We start from the raw sequence: 15,022 nt of genomic DNA, 5'->3' as shown, positions 1-15,022 counted from the left end.
CCCCTGTAGGACAGCACTCGGAGCAGTCCTGTCCAGCGCCTAGGCGAGCGGCGACCTTGGCCTCCAGCTCCTGCCAGTTCGCCGGCCAGGCTCCCTCGTCGGGGCTAAGGTAGACTCCCAGATAGAGGAGATGGGTCGTGCTCCAGGCAAAAGGCCTGAGCTCCTCCGGCAGGGAGTCCACCCGCCACTGACCCAGCAGGAGTCCGGAACATTTCTCCCAGTTGATCCTGGCGGAGGACGCGGCCGAGACAATCTCCTGGCACTCACGCATCCTCCGCAGGTCAGCGGGATCCTCTACCGCGAGGAGCATGTCATCGGCGTAAGCCGAGAGGACGACCTCCACGCCCGGCCCTTGCAGAGCCAGTCCCGTCAACCTCGTCCGCAAGAGGCGCAGGAAAGGCTCCACGCAAACGGCGTATAACTGGCTGGACATGGGGCATCCCTGGCGCACCCCTCTCCTAAAGCGAAGGGGCGCCGTCAAGGACCCGTTAACCTTAATCAGACACTCCGCGGCGGCGTACAAAAGTCGGATCCGGGCGACGAAATGCGTCCCGAACCCGAAAGCGCGCAGAGTTCCGAGCAGATAGTCGTGATCCACCCTGTCGAACGCCTTCTCTTGGTCGAGGGATAGGAAGGCGACCGACAGACCAGCCTCCTGGGAACAATGGATGAGGTCCCGGACCAGATGGATGTTATCGTGGATTGTCCGGCCCGGGACCGTGTATGACTGGTCGGGGTGGATCATGTGGTCCAGCACGGCACCAAGGCGAGCAGACATCGCCCTGGCGAAGATTTTGTAGTCCGTGCTGAGGAGGGAGACTGGGCGCCAGTTCTTAAGGAGGCGGAGATCGCCCTTCTTAGGCAGCAGGACGATGACTGCCCTGCGCCAAGAGAGGGGCATCTCCCCGGTCGCCAGACTTTCCCCCAGGACCCGCGCGTAGTCGCTCCCCAGGACGTCCCAGAACGCCCTGTGGAACTCCACGGTCAGCCCGTCCAGCCCCGGGGATTTTCCCCTCGAGAGCCGGGCGAGGGCACCGGTCAGCTCCGCTAGGCTTAGCGGAGCTTCCAGATTTTCGGCGCCCTCCGGGCTGACCTTCGGCAGGTCCTCCCACAAAACTCTACGCGCTTCCTCGCTGGACGGATCCGGAGAGAACAGAGCCCCGTAATATTCACGGACCCTGTTGTTGACGCCCTCCGGATCCGAGACGAGAGAGCCGTCGTCGGCCAGCAGCGTCAAGAGCTGCTTACGGACACTCTGCCTTTTTTCCAGCGAGTAGAAGAAGTGGGAGCCGCGGTCCAGATCCCGCAGGAACCGGATCCGCGACCTCACGAACACGCCTCGGGACCCGACGAGCTGCAGGTCCTTCAGCGCGGCCTTCTTCGCTTCGTACACCGTCCGCAGGGCCGGGTCCTGGACGACTTGACCGAGACGGGCTTCCAGGTCGAGCACCTCTTTTTCTAGCCGCCCGACTCTGGCCGCCCGCCTCTTGGTCGACCCCCTCGCGTACTCTTGACAGAAGACGCGGACGTGAGCCTTGCCCACGTCCCACCATAGCCTCAAGGAGGGGAAGCCCCCCTGCTTCCTTCTCCAGTCGGACCAGAATCGACGGAACGAGTCCTGGAACCGCACGTCCTCCAGCAGCCGGTTGTTAAAGTGCCAGTACGCGGACCCCGTCCTCGCGCGGAGCGAAGCGAGCTCCGCCCACACCAGGTGGTGGTCCGAACACGGCACCGGCCGCATGGAGGCCGCCGGGACGCCGGAAACGTACGCCCGAGACACGTAAAGGCGGACGACTCTCGACCATCCAACTCCAGGCCTCACCCAAGTAAAGGCGCTGGAGTCGGGGTGGAGATTTCGCCAGGTCCCTCAACTTCTCCATCGCCGTCATGCACTGCGGGGCACCGGAGCGGTCCCTCGCCTCGAGGGTGCAGTTAAAATCCCCCCCGAGGACAATGCAGTCGCCGACGTCGACGGAGCCAAGAAGAGCGGACACCTCTTCAAAGAAGCGCGTTTGCTGCGGGCCGGAATGAGGGGCGTACACGTTCACGAGATGGAGCGGCACGTCCCCCAGGCGAACCGTTACGTGCAGCAAGCGGCCTGGCACGGGCTCCTCGACCCCCAAGATCTCCGGCTGAAAATGCGGGCCCAGCAAGATGGCCACCCCACTAGAAATGGCGGTGAGGTGGCTCATGCGGACCTCTCCTTGCCATTCCAGGAGCCACGTGGCTTCGTCTCCCGGAACGGTGTGGGTTTCTTGCAGGAAGCACACCGCATATTTCCCCTCCCGCAGGAGCGAAAAATTGTCAAATCTACGGCGTGCCCCTCTGCCGCCGTTGATGTTGATGCTGGCTATGGTTATCTTCATGGCAAAAGCATAGTGCAACCTCTACCTTAACCTATTGTGGGGGAGGGAGCGGAGTCTTTTGTTGAACTCCGCTCCCTCCACAGCCCAGCGAGGAGTCCCTCGAGCTCGCGCAGCTCAAGGTGTTGCGCCTTTGTCAGGGGCCCGCCCGCGGCCAAGGTTTTGACGGCGGCGCGGACGGACGCCTTGATCAGCTCTGGCTCGGACCATTTTTCCAGGGCCAGTCGGGCTTGGTTGCAGCGACCCCGGCTCTGGGCCAAAAAGTCCCGGAGTTCCTTTGCAGGAATGAGGATGGTCTCGGCGGCGGCCGCGAGCAGATCCACCGCCTCGCTGGCGGTGGTCTCTAGGTCTTCACCCGCGTCCCCCACCGAGTCCCCGTCCTCCTCCGGGAGGTGGCCGCCAGCAGCCAGCCCATCGACCGCACAAGGTACGGCAAATGAACCGGCCGCTCCAACCGGCCCTGGCACTGCCCCGATCCCACCCCCAGGATCGTCGGCAGAGGAGTCCCCACTGGGCTCTTTTAAAAATGGTGCTGGGTCGGGAAATGACAGCGGAAGGGGTTCCCCCCCCGCCCCAGGAACCGGAGAACAAGGAGAGACCCGGCCATAGGAAATCCCCAGGCTCTCCAAGTGCTCCAGCTCCACAGCAAGAGGCGAGGGTGGGTGTTCCTCCCCCTCCCCGCTGCCACCCCCCGGCCCAGCATTTACAGTGTCATATTTAATAGTTTGTGTTTCTGCCGGGTCGAGCGAATCCCGGGGGAAGATGGGTATTGGCTGGGCGGGCTCAGGTTCGGCATTTTCGGCCTCGCCCGCCTCAGTCCCCGGGACGCCCAGCCCGGCGGCTATGCATTCCTCCGCGGTCCCCACGCCCCCCACGACAGGCAGATCTTCCACTCCATCCCCGGGAGGCAGAGGCTGGGCAGCCTCAACTGTTTCACCCTCCCCGGGGACAGACTCCTCCCGCCTACGGCGCTGCTTGGGGGCGCTTGTTGGGGACGCGGGACACGCGGCGGGCACCAACTCCTCCACGGAGGGATGTTGTTCCCCCTCCGTCTCATCGGAGCCGTGCCTCCTTTTGTTCCTGGGGGCGCGCGGAGGCAGGGAGACCCCCATGTCTGCCAAGGCCTCCCGCTCCGCCCCCCCTTTTTCTTTTCTTGCCCGCGCCCGGGCCCCTCTGTGTTGTTATTCAAGGGCCCGGGCACGGGCTCGGGGCACCCCGCGCTCGCCGGTGACTGGGTTGGGCTGAGCGCGGTGGTCAAACTTTCCGGCGCACCGAGGGGACCCGCCTCTAGATGTTTCTCCTTCTTCCGCGCCTTCTTTCCGCTCGGACGCTCTCCCTCCCCCCCGCCGGAGGCCCTGAAAACAAAGGCCTCCGACGATGCCCGCGCACCCATGGCTCCCGGCACGCGGACGCAACTAGGGGGAGGGGTGGCGGCGGCGCCAGCCTTGGCCGCCTTCGGTGGTTTGGCGGCCTTGGAGGCGGGGCAGTTCTTGCGAACGTGCCCCACCTCCCTGCAGGCATGGCACCGCACGCCGTCCGACGTCCAAAAGACGCGGTAGGCAGTCCCCTCGTGCACCACATTAAAGTTCCCCTCCGTCGTCTCCTCCCGCGCCAGCCGGACAAAGAGCTCGCGGCGGAAGGAGAACACGTGGCGCAGGCTGTTCTCCCTGAGGCCGAGCGGTATGGGGTTGATCCCTGACCTTACCTCCCCCAGTTGGTGTAGGTGAGGGAGGAGGAGCTCAGCGGGAACAAAGGGCGGGACGTTTGAAATGATGACCCTCTGCGCGGTGGCCTCGAGAGGGTCCACCGGCAGGAACGTCCCGCCCACGGTGAGCCCCTTTTCAAGGGCCAGGGACACCGCCCGCTCCGACCCCAGGAAGAACACGGCCTTCCCAGACATCTTGGAGGCTGCGACAATGGCCGAGGGGCCGACTACCCCAGCCATCGCCCGCACGCACTCCTCGATGGTCATTGTGGGGTGAGTGTAGCTCTTGACCCCGAGTTTTTTAGTAATTAATCTAAATGGTGGCAGGCCAGCGGGTGGCGCAGGAGGTGCCGTGGATGTGGACACCGCCTGCGCATACGTCCTTGCTGGCCCTGCCACCGGCGTAGATGGGGTCGCCATCACGGGGTCCCTTAAAGGGCTACACCCACCCCAAAGTCACAGGCCTTAATGGTCTTAATTAGGCCTCTTATCTAAAAGACTGAAGCAGAGGAGCTCTTAACGAGGTACCTCTCCCCTAGTTGGCAATTGGGGAGGGGCCTTGCTCCCTCTGCTCAGTTGTCTTAATTGTTTTTTTTTTTTTAAATTAAATTTGGAAGGAAGGGCTCTCAGAGAGAGAGGGGAGAAACAGTGTAACAGAGAAAGAGAGAGGGGGGTGGGAAGGGGGTGGGGGACTGCGAGGGCAGGTCTCCCCTCACAGCTGTGGGTGGGTGCACTCCCCAGATGGCAAAACAAAAAGTCTTTGGGGTGGTCTTCAGGTGGGGGGAGAAGATGTCTTCACCTGATGTAGCTGGAGCCACCAGGCACACACTACTAACGATCTTTAATTGGGTGATTAAGAAAAACAATCTTCAGCCTGGTAGCTCCAGCTATCCCAGGCTAGGCAATTGGGGGGGGGGGTTCAGTTTTGTGTGGGGCCTAGTTGTAGCAAGGCCCCCACACACACTACCACACACACACACACCCCCCGCGATGTTCCGGCCCTCAGTGGTCTTCTTTCCTCCCCCCACCGATATAACAAAGTCTTTTTGGAAATGCACCCACACCCACCTGTAGAAAGTGTAGAGTCTCCCTCCTTCCACACTGGATGTTGTTGGTATTTTCCCCCTCTCTCCAACTCCTTGCAGAAATGGTAAAGTTGTTGAAATGTTTTCTGTTCTCCTCCTCTCCCTCTGGATTAAAGTTGGTGTTGAAGCCCCTTCCTTTCTTCTATTCCTGGGCTGGTCTCAGGGCTCTCCAGGCAGGAGCTCAAGTTGATAGCAGCTCTCCTCACTGCTCACAGCTCCAACTGAGCAGGAGACGCCTCCACTGCTCCACGATTGGTCCTTGTGCATGAAACTCTTTTGAGTTTACCTGCAAAACATAAAGACATTAAACGGTGCCACCCGACCTGGGTGACACTCCAGACATTTACAAGGCCCTTTTTTTCCCCCCTTTTTTGTTTTTTTTGTGTTTTTTCTTTTTTTTTTTGTTTTTTTTTTGGGCACTAAAATCACAATTTTTCCCCAGTGCCCCCTATAAAAGGGAAGGGGACACTAAAAGCACCGGCAATTAAAACAAATTAACTTTAAAACGTAAAATCAAATTAAAATTTGGTTGCCGGGCGTGATGATGCACTCCAGTCCCTCCGGTGCCCACCTCTCGCGGAAGGCCGCGAGCGTACCGGTGGACACCGCGTGCTCCATCTCCAAGGACACCCTGGACCGGATGTAAGAGCGGAAGAGAGGCAGGCAGTCAGGTTGAACGACCCCCTCGACCGCCCGCTGCCTGGACCGGCTTATGGCACCCTTGGCCGTGCCCAGGAGCAGTCCTACGAGGAGGCCTTCGGACCTACCCGCTCCCCTCCGCACAGGGTGCCCAAAGATCAGGAGAGTGGGACTGAAGTGCAGCCAGAATTTCAGGAGCAGCCCCTTCAAATAGTGGAACAGGGGCTGCAACCTTGTGCATTCAATAAAAACATGGAACACGGACTCCTCCAGACCGCAGAAATTGCAGGCGGCCTGGGAGTCCGTGAACCGGCTTAAAAATTTATTGCACGGCACTGCTCCGTGCACCACCCTCCAGGCCAAGTCCCCGATGAATAGTGGGAGGACCCCTGCGTAGAGTGCCCTCCATCGGGGACCCCCGCCTCCTCCGGACGGCAAGATCGTACGCCATGGCGTGTCCGGACTGCCGGCGAGGATGGCAAAGTTGAGGGTGTGCAGGAGCAGCCCGTACAGGAAACCCCTCCGCGCGGAACTGAAAGGCACGGAGGGGATTTCCCCGAGGCGGCTCAAGTTGTGAGGCGCCGGCCCCCGAGGGAGGTTCCGGGGTTTGGCGCCGATGAGGAATTCCGTCCGGACGGGGGTCAGTTCGGACGGGATCTCCCCACGTGCCTGAGCCTCCTCGATGCACCTAACGGAGTCAGGGCCCAGAGCTGTTTTTAGCGACTCGATGGCATCGGCCGCGTGGCGGACGTTGGCAGAATTTAGGCGCCGCGCCAGCGTGTCTGGCGCCATCCAGCCCGCTCCTCCGCCATCGAGCAGGTCCCTGACCCTGGTCACCTCACCAGCCACAGCCCTCTCTTCCGACCGCCACATAAAGCCTCGGCCGTGGAGGTACGGATTCCGGAGCAGCGGTTCCTGCAGGACGGCCGCCACTCCAGCCGGCGGAGAGCTCCGCTTGGTGGAGACTTTGTTCCAGACCCTGATGAGTTCCCTGTAAAAGACAGGCAGCTCCCGGAGGGCGGTCCTGGCACCCCCCAAGTTCACAAACAGGAGCTGCGTGTCATAATTGAGGTCGAGCTGCTGGCGGAAGAAATACCTCGCCAGAGCACACCACCTAGGAGGGGGCTCGACGTAAAGGTATCTCTGCAGGGTCTGAAGACGGAAAGTCGCGAGCTGGGCGCTGACGCACACCAACGACTGACCGCCCTCCTCAAGCGGGAGACTCAAGACCGCAGCAGAGACCCAGTGCTTCCTGTTGTTCCAGAAGAAGTCCACCAGCTTCTTCTGTATCTTGGCGACAAACGCAGGGGGAGGGGTCAAAGTGACCAGCCGGTACCACAGCATTGCGGCCACCAGCTGGTTTATGACTAGCGCTCGACCCCTGTAGGACAGCACTCGGAGCAGTCCTGTCCAGCGCCTAGGCGAGCGGCGACCTTGGCCTCCAGCTCCTGCCAGTTCGCCGGCCAGGCTCCCTCGTCGGGGCTAAGGTAGACTCCCAGATAGAGGAGATGGGTCGTGCTCCAGGCAAAAGGCCTGAGCTCCTCCGGCAGGGAGTCCACCCGCCACTGACCCAGCAGGAGTCCGGAACATTTCTCCCAGTTGATCCTGGCGGAGGACGCGGCCGAGACAATCTCCTGGCACTCACGCATCCTCCGCAGGTCAGCGGGATCCTCTACCGCGAGGAGCATGTCATCGGCGTAAGCCGAGAGGACGACCTCCACGCCCGGCCCTTGCAGAGCCAGTCCCGTCAACCTCGTCCGCAAGAGGTGCAGGAAAGGCTCCACGCAAACGGCGTATAACTGGCCGGACATGGGGCATCCCTGGCGCACCCCTCTCCTAAAGCGAAGGGGCGCCGTCAAGGACCCGTTAACCTTAATCAGACACTCCGCGGCGGCGTACAAAAGTCGGATCCGGGCGACGAAATGCGTCCCGAACCCGAAAGCGCGCAGAGTTCCGAGCAGATAGTCGTGATCCACCCTGTCGAACGCCTTCTCTTGGTCGAGGGATAGGAAGGCGACCGACAGACCAGCCTCCTGGGAACAATGGATGAGGTCCCGGACCAGATGGATGTTATCGTGGATTGTCCGGCCCGGGACCGTGTAGGACTGGTCGGGGTGGATCATGTGGTCCAGCACGTCACCAAGGCGAGCAGACATCGCCCTGGCGAAGATTTTGTAGTCCGTGCTGAGGAGGGAGACTGGGCGCCAGTTCTTAAGGAGGCGGAGATCGCCCTTCTTAGGCAGCAGGACGATGACTGCCCTGCGCCAAGAGAGGGGCATCTCCCCGGTCGCCAGACTTTCCCCCAGGACCCGCGCGTAGTCGCTCCCCAGGACGTCCCAGAACGCCCTGTGGAACTCCACGGTCAGCCCGTCCAGCCCCGGGGATTTTCCCCTCGAGAGCCGGGCGAGGGCACCGGTCAGCTCCGCCAGGCTTAGCGGAGCTTCCAGATTTTCGGCGCCCTCCGGGCTGACCTTCGGCAGGTCCTCCCACAAAACTCTACGCGCTTCCTCGCTGGACGGATCCGGAGAGAACAGAGCCCCGTAATATTCACGGACCCTGTTGTTGACGCCCTCCGGATCCGAGACGAGAGAGCCGTCGTCGGCCAGCAGCGTCAAGAGCTGCTTACGGACACTCTGCCTTTTTTCCAGCGAGTAGAAGAAGGGGGAGCCGCGGTCCAGATCCCGCAGGAACCGGATCCGCGACCTCACGAACACGCCTCGGCACCCGACGAGCTGCAGGTCCTTCAGCGCGGCCTTCTTCGCTTCGTACACCGTCCGCAGGGCCGGGTCCTGGACGACTTGACCGAGACGGGCTTCCAGGTCGAGCACCTCTTTTTCTAGGCGCCCGACTCTGGCCGCCCGCCTCTTGGTCGACCCCCTCGCGTACTCTTGACAGAAGACGCGGACGTGAGCCTTGCCCACGTCCCACCATAGCCTCAAGGAGGGGAAGCCCCCCTGCTTCCTTCTCCAGTCGGACCAGAATCGACGGAACGAGTCCTGGAACCGCACGTCCTCCAGCAGCCGGTTGTTAAAGTGCCAGTACGCGGACCCCGTCCTCGCGCGGAGCGAAGCGAGCTCCGCCCACACCAGGTGGTGGTCCGAACACGGCACCGGCCGCATGGAGGCCGCCGGGACGCCGGAAACGTACGCCCGAGACACGTAAAGGCGGACGACTCTCGACCATCCAACTCCAGGCCTCACCCAAGTAAAGGCGCTGGAGTCGGGGTGGAGATGTCGCCAGGTCCCTCAACTTCTCCATCGCCGTCATGCACTGCGGGGCACCGGAGCGGTCCCTCGCCTCGAGGGTGCAGTTAAAATCCCCCCCGAGGACAATGCTGTCGCCGACGTCGACGGAGCCAAGAAGAGCGGACACCTCTTCAAAGAAGCGCGTTTGCTGCGGGCCGGAATGAGGGGCGTACACGTTCACGAGATGGAGCGGCACGTCCCCCAGGCGAACCGTTACGTGCAGCAAGCGGCCTGGCACGGGCTCCTCGACCCCCAAGATCTCCGGCTGAAAATGCGGGCCCAGCAAGATGGCCACCCCACTAGAAATGGCAGTGAGGTGGCTCATGCGGACCTCTCCTTGCCATTCCAGGAGCCACGTGGCTTCGTCTCCCGGAACGGTGTGGGTTTCTTGCAGGAAGCACACCGCATATTTCCCCTCCCGCAGGAGCGAAAAATTGTCAAATCTACGGCGTGCCCCTCTGCCGCCGTTGATGTTGAGGCTGGCTATGGTTATCTTCATGGCAAAAGCATAGTGCAACCTCTACCTTAACCTATTGTGGGGGAGGGAGCGGAGTCTTTTGTTGAACTCCGCTCCCTCCGCAGCCCACCGAGGAGTCCCTCGAGCTCGCGCAGCTCAAGGTGTTGCGCCTTTGTCAGGGGCCCGCCCGCGGCCAAGGTTTTGACGGCGGCGCGGACGGATGCCTTGATCAGCTCTGGCTCGGACCATTTTTCCAGGGCCAGTCGGGCTTGGTTGCAGCGACCCCGGCTCTGGGCCAAAAAGTCCCGGAGTTCCTTTGCAGGAATGAGGATGGTCTCGGCGGCGGCCGCGAGCAGATCCACCGCCTCGCTGGCGGTGGTCTCTAGGTCTTCACCCGCGTCCCCCACCGAGTCCCCGTCCTCCTCCGGGAGGTGGCCGCCAGCAGCCAGCCCATCGACCGCACAAGGTACGGCAAATGAACCGGCCGCTCCAACCGGCCCTGGCACTGCCCCGATCCCACCCCCAGGATCGTCGGCAGAGGAGTCCCCACTGGGCTCTTCTAAAAATGGTGCTGGGTCGGGAAATGACAGCGGAAGGGGTTCCCCCCCGCCCCAGGAACCGGAGAACAAGGAGAGACCCGGCCATAGGAAATCCCCAGGCTCTCCAAGTGCTCCAGCTCCACAGCAAGAGGCGAGGGTGGGTGTTCCTCCCCCTCCCCGCTGCCACCCCCCGGCCCAGCATTTACAGTGTCATATTTAATAGTTTGTGTTTCTGCCGGGTCGAGCGAATCCCGGGGGAAGTTGGGTATTGGCTGGGCGGGCTCAGGTTCGGCATTTTCGGCCTCGCCCGCCTCAGTCCCCGGGACGCCCAGCCCGGCGGCTATGCATTCCTCCGCGGTCCCCACGCCCCCCACGACAGGCAGATCTTCCACTCCATCCCCGGGAGGCAGAGGCTGGGCAGCCTCAACTGTTTCACCCTCCCCGGGGACAGACTCCTCCCGCCTACGGCGCTGCTTGGGGGCGCTTGTTGGGGACGCGGGACACGCGGCGGGCACCAACTCCTCCACGGAGGGATGTTGTTCCCCCTCCGTCTCATCGGAGCCGTGCCTCCTTTTGTTCCTGGGGGCGCGCGGAGGCAGGGAGACCCCCATGTCTGCCGAGGCCTCCCGCTCCGCCCCCCCTTTTTCTTTTCTTGCCCGCGCCCGGGCCCCTCTGTGTTGTTATTCAAGGGCCCGGGCACGGGCTCGGGGCACCCCGCGCTCGCCGGTGACTGGGTTGGGCTGAGCGCGGTGGTCAAACTTTCCGGCGCACCGAGGGGACCCGCCTCTAGATGTTTCTCCTTCTTCCGCGCCTTCTTTCCGCTCGGACGCTCTCCCTCCCCCCCGCCGGAGGCCCTGAAAACAAAGGCCTCCGACGATGCCCGCGCACCCATGGCTCCCGGCACGCGGACGCAACTAGGGGGAGGGGTGGCGGCGGCGCCAGCCTTGGCCGCCTTCGGTGGTTTGGCGGCCTTGGAGGTGGGGCAGTTCTTGCGAACGTGCCCCACCTCCCTGCAGGCATGGCACCGCACGCCGTCCGACGTCCAAAAGACGCGGTAGGCAGTCCCCTCGTGCACCACATTAAAGTTCCCCTCCGTCGTCTCCTCCCGCGCCAGCCGGACAAAGAGCTCGCGGCGGAAGGAGAACACGTGGCGCAGGCTGTTCTCCCTGAGGCCGAGCGGTATGGGGTTGATCCCTGACCTTACCACCCCCAGTTGGTGTAGGTGAGGGAGGAGGAGCTCAGCGGGAACAAAGGGCGGGACGTTTGAAATGATGACCCTCTGCGCGGTGGCCTCGAGAGGGTCCACCGGCAGGAACGTCCCGCCCACGGTGAGCCCCTTTTCAAGGGCCAGGGACACCGCCCGCTCCGACCCCAGGAAGAACACGGCCTTCCCAGACATCTTGGAGGCTGCGACAATGGCCGAGGGGCCGACTACCCCAGCCATCGCCCGCACGCACTCCTCGATGGTCATTGTGGGGTGAGTGTAGCTCTTGACCCCGAGTTTTTTAGTAATTAATCTAAATGGTGGCAGGCCAGCGGGTGGCGCAGGAGGTGCCGTGGATGTGGACACCGCCTGCGCATACGTCCTTGCTGGCCCTGCCACCGGCGTAGATGGGGTCGCCATCACGGGGTCCCTTAAAGGGCTACACCCACCCCAAAGTCACAGGCCTTAATGGTCTTAATTAGGCCTCTTATCTAAAAGACTGAAGCAGAGGAGCTCTTAACGAGGTACCTCTCCCCTAGTTGGCAATTGGGGAGGGGCCTTGCTCCCTCTGCGCAGTTGTCTTAATTGTTTTTTTTTTTTTAAATTAAATTTGGAAGGAAGGGCTCTCAGAGAGAGAGGGGAGAAACAGTGTAACAGAGAAAGAGAGAGGGGGGTGGGAGGGGGTGGGGGACTGCGAGGGCAGGTCTCCCCTCACAGCTGTGGGTGGGTGCACTCCCCATATGGCAAAACAAAAAGTCTTTGGGGTGGTCTTCAGGTGGGGGGAGAAGATGTCTTCACCTGGGGTAGCTGGAGCCACCAGGCACACACTACTAACGATCTTTAATTGGGTGATTAAGAAAAACAATCTTCAGCCTGGTAGCTCCAGCTATCCCAGGCTAGGCAATTGGGGGGGGGGTTCAGTTTTGTGTGGGGCCTAGTTGTAGCAAGGCCCCCACACACACTACCACACACACACACACCCCCCGCGATGTTCCGGCCCTCAGTGGTCTTCTTTCCTCCCCCCACCGATATAACAAAGTCTTTTTGGAAATGCACCCACACCCACCTGTAGAAAGTGTAGAGTCTCCCTCCTTCCACACTGGATGTTGTTGGTCTTTTCCCCCTCTCTCCAACTCCTTGCAGAAATGGTAAAGTTGTTGAAATGTTTTCTGTTCTCCTCCTCTCCCTCTGGATTAAAGTTGGTGTTGAAGCCCCTTCCTTCCTTCTATTCCTGGGCTGGTCTCAGGGCTCTCCAGGCAGGAGCTCAAGTTGATAGCAGCTCTCCTCACTGCTCACAGCTCCAACTGAGCAGGACACGCCTCCACTGCTCCACGATTGGTCCTTGTGCATGAAACTCTTTTGAGTTTACCTGCAAAACATAAAGACATTAAACGGTGCCACCCGACCTGGGTGACACTCCAGACATTTACAAGGCCCTTTTTTTCCCCCCTTTTTTGTTTTTTTTGTGTTTTTTCTTTTTTTTTTTGTTTTTTTTTTGGGCACTAAAATCACAATTTTTCCCCAGTGCCCCCTATAAAAGGGAAGGGGACACTAAAAGCACCGGCAATTAAAACAAATTAACTTTAAAACGTAAAATCAAATTAAAATTTGGTTGCCGGGCGTGATGATGCACTCCAGTCCCTCCGGTGCCCACCTCTCGCGGAAGGCCGCGAGCGTACCGGTGGACACCGCGTGCTCCATCTCCAAGGACACCCTGGACCGGATGTAAGAGCGGAAGAGAGGCAGGCAGTCAGGTTGAACGACCCCCTCGACCGCCCGCTGCCTGGACCGGCTGATGGCACCCTTGGCCGTGCCCAGGAGCAGTCCTACGAGGAGGCCTTCGGACCTACCCGCTCCCCTCCGCACAGGGTGCCCAAAGATCAGGAGAGTGGGACTGAAGTGCAGCCAGAATTTCAGGAGCAGCCCCTTCAAATAGTGGAACAGGGGCTGCAACCTCGTGCATTCAATAAAAACATGGAACACGGACTCCTCCAGACCGCAGAAATTGCAGGCGGCCTGGGAGTCCGTGAACCGGCTTAAAAATTTGTTGCACGGCACTGCTCCGTGCACCACCCTCCAGGCCAAGTCCCCGATGAATAGTGGGAGGACCCCTGCGTAGAGTGCCCTCCATCGGGGACCCCCGCCTCCTCCGGACGGCAAGATGGTACGCCATGGCGTGTCCGGACGGCCGGCGAGGATGGCAAAGTTGAGGGTGTGCAGGAGCAGCCCGTACAGGAAACCCCTCCGTGCGGAACTGAAAGGCACGGAGGGGATTTCCCGGAGGCGGCTCAAGTTGTGAGGCGCCGGCCCCCGAGGGAGGTTCCGGGGTTTGGCGCCGATGAGGAATTCCGTCCGGACGGGGGTCAGTTCGGACGGGATCTCCCCACGTGCTTGAGCCTCCTCGATGCACCTAACGGAGTCAGGGCCCAGAGCTGTTTTTAGCGACTCAATGGCATCGGCCGCGTGGCGGACGTTGGCAGAATTTAGGCGCCGCGCCAGCGTGTCTGGCGCCATCCAGCCCGCTCCTCCGCCATCGAGCAGGTCCCTGACCCTGGTCACCTCACCAGCCACAGCCCTCTCTTCCGACCGCCACATAAAGCCTCGGCCGTGGAGGTACGGATTCCCGAGCAGCGGTTCCTGCAGGACGGCCGCCACTCCAGCCGGCGGAGAGCTGCGCTTGGTGGAGACTTTGTTCCAGACCCTGATGAGTTCCCTGTAAAAGACAGGCAGCTCCCGGAGGGCGGTCCTGGCACCCCCCAAGTTCACAAACAGGAGCTGCGTGTCATAATTGAGGTCGAGCTGCTGGCGGAAGAAATACCTCGCCAGAGCACACCACCTAGGAGGGGGCTCGACGTAAAGGTATCTCTGCAGGGTCTGAAGACGGAAAGTCGCGAGCTGGGCGCTGATGCACACCAACGACTGACCGCCCTCCTCAAGCGGGAGACTCAAGACCGCGGCAGAGACCCAGTGCTTCCTGTTGTTCCAGAAGAAGTCCACCAGCTTCTTCTGTATCTTGGCGACAAACGCAGGGGGAGGGGTCAAAGTGACCAGCCGGTACCACAGCATTGCGGCCACCAGCTGGTTTATGACTAGCGCTCGACCCCTGTAGGACAGCACTCGGAGCAGTCCTGTCCAGCGCCCTAGGCGAGCGGCGACCTTGGCCTCCAGCTCCTGCCAGTTCGCCGGCCAGGCTCCCTCGTCGGGGCTAAGGTAGACTCCCAGATAGAGGAGATGGGTCGTGCTCCAGGCAAAAGGCCTGAGCTCCTCCGGCAGGGAGTCCACCCGCCACTGACCCACCAGGAGTCCGGAACATTTCTCCCAGTTGATCCTGGCGGAGGACGCGGCCGAGTAAATCTCCTGGCACTCACGCATCCTCCGCAGGTCAGCGGGATCCTCTACCGCGAGGAGCACGTCATCGGCGTAAGCCGAGAGGACGACCTCCACGCCCGGCCCTTGCAGAGCCAGTCCCGTCAACCTCGTCCGCAAGAGGCGCAGGAAAGGCTCCACGCAAACAGCATATAACTGGCCGGACATGGGGCATCCCTGGCGCACCCCTCTCCTAAAGCGAAGGGGCGCCGTCAAGGACCCGTTAACCTTAATCAGACACTCCGCGGCGGCGTACAAAAGTCGGATCCGGGCGACGAAATGCGTCCCGAACCCGAAAGCGCGCAGAGTTCCGAGCAGATAGTCGTGATCCACCCTGTCGAACGCCTTCTCTTGGTCGAGGGATAGGAAGGCGACCGACAGACCAGCCTCTTGGGAACAATGGATGAGGTCCCGGACCA

Source organism: Pristiophorus japonicus, chromosome 23, assembly GCF_044704955.1.
Source record: "Pristiophorus japonicus isolate sPriJap1 chromosome 23, sPriJap1.hap1, whole genome shotgun sequence".
Taxonomy (NCBI): domain Eukaryota; kingdom Metazoa; phylum Chordata; class Chondrichthyes; family Pristiophoridae; genus Pristiophorus; species Pristiophorus japonicus.
This window is presented reverse-complemented; position numbering follows the sequence as displayed.